This window comes from Corylus avellana, chromosome 4 (genome assembly GCF_965113065.1).
Source record: "Corylus avellana chromosome 4, dhCorAvel1.hap1.2, whole genome shotgun sequence".
Classification (NCBI taxonomy): Eukaryota; Viridiplantae; Streptophyta; class Magnoliopsida; order Fagales; family Betulaceae; genus Corylus; species Corylus avellana.
The window spans coordinates 2,761,372-2,771,837 of NC_142493.1; the positions used below are offsets into that span (position 1 = coordinate 2,761,372).

Consider the following 10,466-nt stretch of genomic DNA (forward strand, 5'->3'; position numbering starts at 1 on the left):
TTTGCAGGTACGTAGGTTCGTACTTTTAGCAGAGCATGCAACTGTGTGTGGTGTGTTACATTCATTGCAGTCTAAAAGGTAAGATTTACTTAAAAAAGAGGTAAGATTTGTCTTTTTTTCCTCTTTTTTTTAAAAAAAATATTGTTTTTGTTATTTGTTATTTGTTATTGATATTTTTTTTATTTTTCTTTTTCTGTGCAGGGTGTTATCGTCTTGTTGTTGATATGTTCTCTAGAAATATTATGGTGGATGACAAGGTGTCTGAATCATTGATCACCTTGTTAAAAGATTGGTCTGTGAACATCCAGTCGATTAATACACGGAGAATTCAGCTGCCCCTGATTGGAAATTAGTACAATATATGGAGTAAGTTTTTTCTATTTGTTTTTAGAAAACAATATCCACGTACAAGAACACTAAGAGAAATTGTAACATTCATCTTCTAACATGTAACAAATTATTCTCAAATCTATTTTTAAATCATATAGCATTTTAAATCACTAGTACATGATTTTTATTTGTATAAAAATCATGCACACTAGTGAACTTAATTTTATTATTAGAAAATTATTATTTATACAAATATATTATATATTATTATCCATCCAAAATAACAATTAATCTTAAATTGTGATCAGAATTGTGTCAATAAGTAGAGATGTGGAAGTTATAGTTCGAGCCTACCATTCTTTATTGTCTTAGCTAGAAAGTTTAGCTGAGATTGGATAAAAACAGTGCTCAAGGCAAAACAAAGTAAAAGCAGAGTCACAGTTAAGCATTGGAAGAATGATAGATGCTATTAAAGAAATACACATTGTTCCTATTTCAAAAATAAAACAACCTTAATTCAAAGGTTACTGACTTTAAACCCATAAGGCTATATATGCAATGTGTTATATATATTATTATTGTTAAAAGTTCTTGCAAAAAGACTCAAATACAAGCAAAATACACTTACAACCCCTGTAATGGTCTAAACATTTCAACGGATGAAGCATTATATTTCTTCAAAACATCTTGACAGGTGCAAACAGAACTGCAGACCAAACATGTGTCCGAGCAAATCCATCTGGACATTAATTGCAGACAGACTTGCGAACACATCTTATTGTACTTGATTTTCTTAAAGATTTTACAACTTAAATCTTAAGCACAAATCTACCTAACCACAAATTATCTTTAGGTACTTGTTTTGAGCATTGAATCAGCCAAACTTCAAAAAAAAAAAAAAAAAAAAAAAAAAAAATTCAGCCAAACTTCTTTTTTTTTTTTTTTTCCTACGCAACCAAACAAAAACCATAACACAGGATACTTGCGATATATATAATTAGGGTTAACTTCACAACGATCTCTAAACTTTTACGCGTTTTGACATGATCTCCTAAAGTTTAAAAACTATCAATTTCACCATTTGAACTTTTAATTTGATGCAATTTCTTTCCTTGGGCATTGAAACATAAGGTAAAAATGATGAAATAACCTTTATACCTCCTAAAACTTGTATAAAATTATAAATTTACCCTAAATTTCAAATTAAATTTAATAAAAAAATAAATGGAGGGTACTTTGGTATTTTTCATAGATTCCATATTAGGATTTTAACGCCAAATCCTAATGGAGATGGTAATTGTATCAAATTAGAAGTTCGGAGTGAAATTGAACGTTTTTAAACTTTGAGGGAGTCATATCAAAACGTGTGAAAGTTCAGAGCAGCTTTAAAGTTTTCTCGTATAATTATATAAAGTGTGGCTTGTATCACTAATAAAGCTAACTTTTCATGTTCATATGTCTAAGTCCCTCCTGAGTAGTCTTCCACATGTTAATGTTATTATGGTCACGCTCAAATAAAATAACTACAATGGATTTTCCTCTCTAACACTTTTAGCCTAAAAAAGAAAACATATGGTGCCCATACAACCTTTTTCGCTAAACGCGCTTTACGAAAAATGCTTCGTCTGGGTGTTTGGGAAATTTTACCCCAACATTAGTTGAGGTTATCCATAGAATCCTAATCGTATCGTTTTTTATTTTGATTAATTTATTATTGGTTCACTTATACGCGTGAGTGGTCCTAGCTAGCTAGTTTCTGTCTCGTACTTGAGTTGATGTTTCCTTGATTGCGCACTAGCTGTTCGAGTCTTTGACGGACCGAATAACTGGTCCCACAAACACAAACCTGCTTGCTGGGTCCTTTAGTTTAGAAGTTCTAGCCGATTAACGGGTCCATGATGTTAGTTTTCCTTATATTGTTCCTTGATTGTAGGAGTCTAATTCTACGTTGGAATCTATTTTAATTGGTTTATTGAATGAAGAAAAGCAAGTCATTTTTATCCACTATTTTCCTGCTCTGTTTCTTAATTGTCTTAAAATTTAAGTTTCTCTGCAGAGAGAATACCCTTTTAACATATTTGACACAAAAAAACAAGTGAAAATGAAAATGGAGCCAAATTAGTTTCTCCGACTGCTATTGATCCTGGAAATGTGGCGCCATTCAACCAATTATTGGCACAAAGAATGATCATCATCATAAGCATAAGCATAAGCAAGGGAACAGTAATGACTTAGACAACATTATGATTTATGAACGCTATCTGATGAATACAGTTTAGCAGGGGGCCAACAATCTTCAGCACTACACTATAAGAATTGGCATCTGATGGAGATGCCAAATTAGAACACACTGCCTTATTCATGACTTTTAGTCAATATATATACAGAGAACAGAAATATGTAAATGTAATATTACAAAAGGCCTCCCCCCATTAAAGCTCGAAAATCACGGCCTATGCGGTTTAAGAGCGCCATAGGAAAGTGGTGAAGGTGCTGGAACCGTCGCCGGTTGATGATAGGACGAATCAAGAGGATCTGAATAATACTTTTTCGTACAAGGAATGTAATTCATGTTGTTCTCGTTGCAGCGGTGGTTCCACATCTTGGAGAAAAATGCAGCACATTCATGTTTTGATTTCTGATATGGAAGGTCTATAATGCAATTCTGTTTGACATCAAGATAATTTTTATGGATCAATTTTCTGCATTCAGGGCCCACCTCGGTGAAGAAGTTGTTTGATAAATCGAAGGAACCCAGGTTAGGCAGCTTGCAGATTTCATCCGGGACCGACCCATAGAACTCGTTCCGAGACAGGTTAAGCACCTCTATTTTAGACAGGCACTGAAATGAGTGGGGTATTGGACCCGTCAATTGATTGATGCTCACATCAAAAACAGTGGCCAATTTCAGTTTCCCAATCTCAATTGGCAAGCAACCTGTAAGCTTGTTGTTCAAGAAGAGCACCTCAATGAGGGTGTCCTTAGCGTTGCCAATGCTTGGCGGGATTGGCCCTGTGAACTTGTTGTTGGCAAAAGTGAGATAAAGGGCTGGCGTAGAGCCAAGATTATAAGGAAGATTCTGGTAAAAATTGTTGTTGTTGATGAAGATTACGTCCACGTCTAGCATGAACACTTCGGGTGGAACCGTGCCTTGAAGATTGTTAAACCGGAGGTCCAAGAAGGTGAGCTGTTTGGCACGAAGAACTTCCATCGGGAACTGCCCTTCCAACTTGTTGTTGCTAAGATCTAGCTCGTAGAAGTACGGAAGCTTTGAGATATCCCTGGGGATGCCACCGGTGAAATTGTTGGAGTTCGCGTGGAACACGGTTATGTCCGGTAACATTTCAACGAACTTTGAGAGAGGGAGGCCGTCCTTACCACCACCTAAGTGAAAGCCGTTGAGGTCCACCGCAGCAAGTGCTTTTTGGTTGTACTTCGGAACGGTGGCGCAGGTTAAGCCGTTGAATTTGCATACGTCTTTATCTTTGCGATCCCATGAGGCCAAATTTTTAAATGGGTCCTGCGTGACTAGTTTTCTGAAACGTTGAAGTACGGGGTAGACTAATTGAAGTCGAGTTAGGGGCGGCGGAGGTGGAGGCGACGGAGGTGGAGGCGGCGGAGATGGGGGCGGCGGAGATGGGGGCGGCGGTGATGGAGGCGGCGGAGATGGGGGCGGCGGAGATGGAGGCGGGGGAGATGGGGGCGGCGGAGATGGAGGCGGTGGAGGTGGAGGTGGCGATGGAGGTGGGGGACATTCAGGTTCAAGAGGGGGAGGAGGACGGTTTTCATATTCAGGAGGAGGATGGTTTTCATATTCAGGAGGAGGATAGTTGCGACCACCACCGCCGCCTATAATAATTTCCAATGCTTCCCTATTGGACCCAATAGCCGGATCACCGGCACCCACCCCATAGAACAAGCACAAATGAAGCAAGAAAGTTGATAAGAAAAGTGAAGCTAAGAAAGAGATGAAAAGTGAAGCAAAGAAAGAGATGGCGGCCATCACTTCTCTGTACACATGCAGGACCTCTGAGAATAGATAGAATAATGGGGAAGTTTTTATAGAATGTGCGTAGACTCCGAGAAGAAAAGTCAGAGGTCTCCCCCCTCACATGCTTACAGGTGACAATTCTGTAAATCATTGTCCGGTTTGGAGGTTGCTACCCTCTCACTTTCGGAAGAAAGCTTTTCCTTGCAGCTCTGTTTTTTTGTCATTGATTCCTCGCACTTTAGATTAAAATGATCATGTTGGTGTATTTTAACAAAAAAATCATTATTTTTATTAATTTATTGTTACAATTTCATTATGAAATATTATGCACTCATATTGTTAGCCAAAATAGTTTAAAATTGGGGAAAATACATTTTTTACCCCACTGAATTATCTACTCATTTACACTTTTAACCCCAATATTTAAAAAGTGACATTTTACCCTTTCAAACTTCTAAATTGTTATAATTCAACCATTCTGGTCTTTTTTTTCTTTTTCTTTTTCTTTTCCTTAAAATGCCTACATCTCAAGTTAAAAAAAATAATAATAATAAAATAAAATTAAAATTTAAAAAAAAAAAATTAAAAATTAAGGGGCGGCCGAAGCCACCCCCAGGCCCGATTGGGGTGGCCGGCCACCCCTTAATTTTTAAACCTTAATTTGTGGTTTTCTTTTTCTTTTTCATATCAATTAAATCTATTACAAAAATGTCAGCAAGTTTACATTAATTTGTGGTTTTCTTTTTCTTTTTTTACAATTTTGTTATTTAATTCTTATGGTAACTTACAAATATTTGTCTACATACATAAGAGTGCTTTGCAACATTTGAACAAATATGTGTAGAATTAAAGACTACTTGATCTATGATATAATTAATAAGACCCCTAGAGTTTAAAGTGTACATGGGCGAGTCTTTGTAGGTAATTTCTCTTCTTATTAGAAATATTATATGTCATTATTATCCATCCAAAATAATAATTTTACAATTCTATTATTTTATAAACCTTGCCACCAACATACATGAATATAATGTAAACTTGTAGAAGTAAAATTTTTTAAGTTTGGTATACAAGGAAAATTTGATGCCCAAAAGAAGAAAAAAGATAATATATATATATATATATATATATATACCAAGAAATTTTTTATGCTTAAAAGAAAGAGATGAGATTATCCAGGAAAGGGCAAGGCCCCCTTGAGCCATTGGCTGCACTTGATTGAACAGATAAAGGGCAGACAAACCACTTTTTCGCAAAGAGACATATATACTTGGAATTGGCTTAATTTGGCAATTTGGGAAGACAGCTCATAATTATAATAATAATATTAATTAACAAAGACTTGGGGGAGACTTGGGGGTTGGATGCTTTAGCCAATCCCATCAATCATCATCGACCTAGAGATTCTTCTTCCTTTTTATTTTTATTTTTATTTAAAAAAAAAAAATCAATACAGTGCAATTGTTAACCAGCGCCATTCAATGAGACAAATAAATAAGAGGGCATGAGATCGACATTCCATCTAATTCAATTTTTGCATCAGTAATTAAACACATTAATTTAAATTAAAAATGTTAAAAATATACAAAAAAAAAAAATGCCCTTTATTATTATTAAATAAAAACATAGGGGTAGTTTGCATCCACTTTTGCTTTTGGGGTGGCCGAATCACCCGCACGAACCCCCAATTTTGGTTTTGAGAGTGGCCGAGCCACCATCATAAATTTTAGAAGAGGGCGGCTGAACCCTCCTCACTTTTTAAGTTTTTGTTTTTGTTTTTAGGAGAAACTTCACTGAAGACTCTTGAACTTCTATTCGATTTGATAAACTCCCTAAACTTCAAAATCTCTTAATTTAGTCCCTTGAATTTTTAATTGCTCTCAACTTAGACCCCTCCATCAGATTTTAAATGTTGCATGACGTATATACTCCTGACTTTTGTATAAAATTTCAACTCCCAAAACGTTTTTTTATTTTAAAAAAAAACAAAAATAGGGATATTTTGGTGTTTTTTGTATTTTTAACGGCTAAAATTGACGGAGGGGTCTAAATTGAGAGCAATTGAAAGTTTAAAAGACTAAATTGAGAGATTTTAAAGTTTATGGGAAGTATTTCAAGACGGGTGAAAGTTCGTGGGTCTTCAGTGAAATTTCTCCTTATTTTTATTTTTAATTTAGTTTTATTTTGATTTTTAACTTATTAATTATTTTAGTTTATTTTTAAAAAAAAAAAAACAAAAAGAAATTAGTATTTACGAAGTCCTAATGAACTTTTTTGTCAAAAATTTATAGTTCAAGTGTCATTCTTAATAATTTAGAGGCCCAAAAAAAAAGTAATAATTTAGGAACTAAAATATATATATTTTTTTTTTCTAAATTTAATTATTTACTCAATCATTAGTTAGTAATAATTTTGAAGTGTTGCAGCCAATCCAGGGAATTGGCTTAAAGGTCTCCCCGACAATGTAATCATGGTACCTACTTTCTATAAAGAATGTGGAAAAATTTGAAGGCTTCAAGTTATTAGGTGAAAGAAGGATCCTGAGATAACCTATGGTGCTGATGGAAGCACGGAGGAATGGTCCGCTGTACAATGAATCAACCAAATTGGCTTCATCACAGCCGCTAATAAAAATGATCATCGCTAAGAATCCAATCAATCTTTTTGTATGAAAAAGTACACTTTATGATTCAAATTTTGGGACGGTTTTCAATTTGACTTATAATATTTTAATTTTTTGCAATACACCTCTTAAACTTATAATTTTTTTTTTTTTTTAATTCGACCAATATTATCTTAAAATTTTCATATTGTGCCTATTTTTTTTTTAATAAAAAATTTTAAAAAAAGGTGGCCGTAGCCCCTCCTTTGGCCATTTGGCCATTTTTGTACCTTCAAATTTTATTTTTTTATTTTTTATAAAAAAAAATAATAAATAAAAAAATTAGGAATAATATGGAACTTTAGGATAACATTGATCAAATTGAAAAAAAAAAAAAAAAAAAAAAAAAAAAATTAAAGTTTAGAAGGTGTATTATAAAAATTGAAACATTAAAAATCGAATTAAAAAACGTCTCAAATTTAAAAATAGTAAAGTGCAATTTTCCCATATATTTATTATTATGCAGAAACAAAACTCGCAAAGTAAATGAATTTTCAGCTTTACACGTCATGAAATGATAATTTATCCGTACAATGATGATGATCAGGAAGGTGTCAAATCTGTATATATACTGCGTTTTTAATTAGTTTATTTGGCAGCTTAAGTTGAAATTGGCCGGAGCCAAATTTGTTTGCACATGTTGTATAACTTGTCGTGCATATATTTCCAGCTAGTCATTGAAGTGGAAATGTGTCGCCATGCAGCAAATTATTGGCACAGAAAAGGATCAACTTTACGATTCTCTTGAAAAAGAACAGAAATACACCATGTGCATGTGTACACTTGTTTCTCTTTGGTTGTAGTCTGTAGGGAAAAGTTGATGGAATTATGAGGACCAAATTGTGATGGTGACAAACGACAATATATATAAGATATTATCTACATCGATGTACGTAGTGATCCTTCTCCACTCAGTGGAATTAATGTTTTCGTTCCATTCCAAAAATGCCATACCCTTTAGGTCAAGTCGGAAACAGGACACAAAGGCTATGTGACTATCATCCACAATCAACATCTGCAAACCATGTGATTTTTGTTTCATATTGATCAACTTGATATGAAAGTTTGTTCACTAGCTAGCAGACATGCACGTAGCTAATTGTAAGTTGTAACTGGCAATTAATTGGGTATATTCAGTCTGTGAAAAAACTTCATGAAGAATCCAAAACAAATGATTTGAAAAAGAAAAAAACTATTAAGGAAATTTTAGAAGAAGAAGAACAAGAAAAGGAAATGTATTTGCAGCAAAACGAGAGACTATATATGATTCATCTGTTAATTGAGAGATTCTGCAATCTTTTTTTCTATTTTTTTAATCCACATTTCTTAATCTCCTTCCCAAAGTACGTGCCTTTACTCTTTGGGTATTGTATCTTTTATTTCTTTCTATAATTAGGAATATGTAATTACGTTTAAGAAACCTTAAAATTTTGGCCTTCTTGGGAAACCAAATTAGTTCAAAGTATGATGGAAAAGCGGATTGAGATCCCCAGCCTATTGAGAATTGTCCACCAATTTTTGTTGAAATCATGGCTATTTATTTTCATCCAACAGCTACCAATCTACCATATGTCTCATTTAATATAAAATAAAAAATATATATTATTATTTTTTAAAATATAATATAAAATAAATTAAATTATAAAAAATATATGGGGTGGTTCCGCTACCCCCATTTTCTCCATAGGAGGTGGCCGGCCACCCCAGCTCAGCCTTGGGGTGGCCGAAGCCACTCCCAAGGGCCGGAAGGAGGTAGCCGAACCACCCCCTGGGGCCTAACCCCAAACAGACTTGAAAAATCTCAACAAATAATTCTCTGAATCTTAATCATATTTAACTGAACAAGTAGACCAATAGAGATTAGAGAGAGATGCAGGAGAAGAAGATGATTGCTAAATCCAGATTCCAAAGGGTTTGCTTAGTTTCTCAGTAGGTCCACCGCGGTGGTGGGCATGTTCTTGGGTATAATCTCTGGCATTCGCGTCCTAATTTTTGTTTATTTATGTGCTTTTTCTCTGTGTTAACAGTTAACACCTTCTTAATTAAATTATGGGTTTTGTTCACAGAATCATCGCCAAAACCTTGATGAGCAAAGAGGTACATACTTGCGTACTCATCTGGGATTTTTTCTATATTTCTTAATTTACAAATATCTTTTTCATGGTTTGTCTGATTTTTTCAGCTGAGCAGATAATTGGGAAAACAGTTGGAGAGGTCAGGCCAGTTGCCGACATGCACCAAGAGGGAAGCTGAGATGGCCCGCTACTCTGACTGTTTGGGGGTGGCCGGAGCCACCCCATGGCCACCCCCAAGGTTGAGATGGGGTGGCCAGCCACCCCTTAAGGAAAAATGGAGTGCCCGAACCACCTATATATTTTTAATAATTTATTTTATTTTTTATTATTTTATTTTATATTTATTTTTTTAAAAAAATAATATTTTATTATTTTATATAAGTGATTGGTGGATGTTAGCGGAAAATAAATGGCCAAAATTTCCAAAAAATTTGGTGTACAATTCTCCCACTATTGCCGGGGAGAATAGTGGGAGGAACCTTAAAATTTTGCCTTCGTGGTAAACCAAATTAGTTGAAGTATCATGGCAAAGCAGTATTACTTGCACAAGTTTGGTCTTTAGTGAACATTGTCAAACCTCAATCATGTACAACAAGCTGTCAGGGAGTGTCGGACATCAATAATTTATAAGGTTTGCTTTCTCTGTATGTGTGCTTGCAGGGCATTTCTTGGGCTACTTGCTTTTTAGGAGGATCCCCTCCAATGTGGCAATGAGTTTGGCAATTTGCATCAGCAATGAATAGCTTCGTGTGAAAGAGTATTGGGACCCTAGTTTGTTCTGACAAGAGTTCGGGCATCATTTTGGGCAAGAGCTCAAGTACCTGTCTAGTTGCTCGGACAATTGCTCGAATAGAGTAGGGTCTGATGTTCTGTCGCATGAAGTTGGCCATTGCACATATAATAGGACAATATCATTGCACAGAATCCTAATCCTACTTTTTCTTATATGTACTTGCAAAAGACGGATATGTATATGTGTCAACCTGATATTGATCAATAATCTTGAGAGGAAAGATCATTTTATTGATGTTAACTACATATTTTTTTTTTATAAACAGACCATAAGTCTCTAACACCTAGGTTAAACCTCCCCCTCTTCTCTCTTGCACCACAGGAGGAAACCAATTTGAGGACCTCGATCCCCTCTCTTCACCCTCGTCCTCCCTCTCTTGATGCTACCTTCAATTAATGTCTTTATGGCTAGATTTTTTTTTAGCCCAATATATCTCTTATGAGGCCTTAGCCATTGGCTTTAGCTCATCGTGGCATCCACGCGCCTCCTCAAGGCTTTCATGTGTTGTATCTCCCTCTTCGCCTTTGCATATGTTCTATTTTTTGTTGTTGGGCTTAGATTTTTATTTATGTTATTTTTTTTGTATTTTTGTAGTCTTTGTTACGTTTATGTTGT

The 10,466-nt window shown here is 35.0% G+C and overlaps 1 pseudogene; it reads right to left on the minus strand.

The window, feature by feature from the left end:
• Window positions 1-2,426: 2,426 nt before the first annotated feature.
• Window positions 2,427-4,648, minus strand: LOC132178662 (uncharacterized protein At4g06744 pseudogene; annotated as a pseudogene).
• Window positions 4,649-10,466: the final 5,818 nt, after the last annotated feature.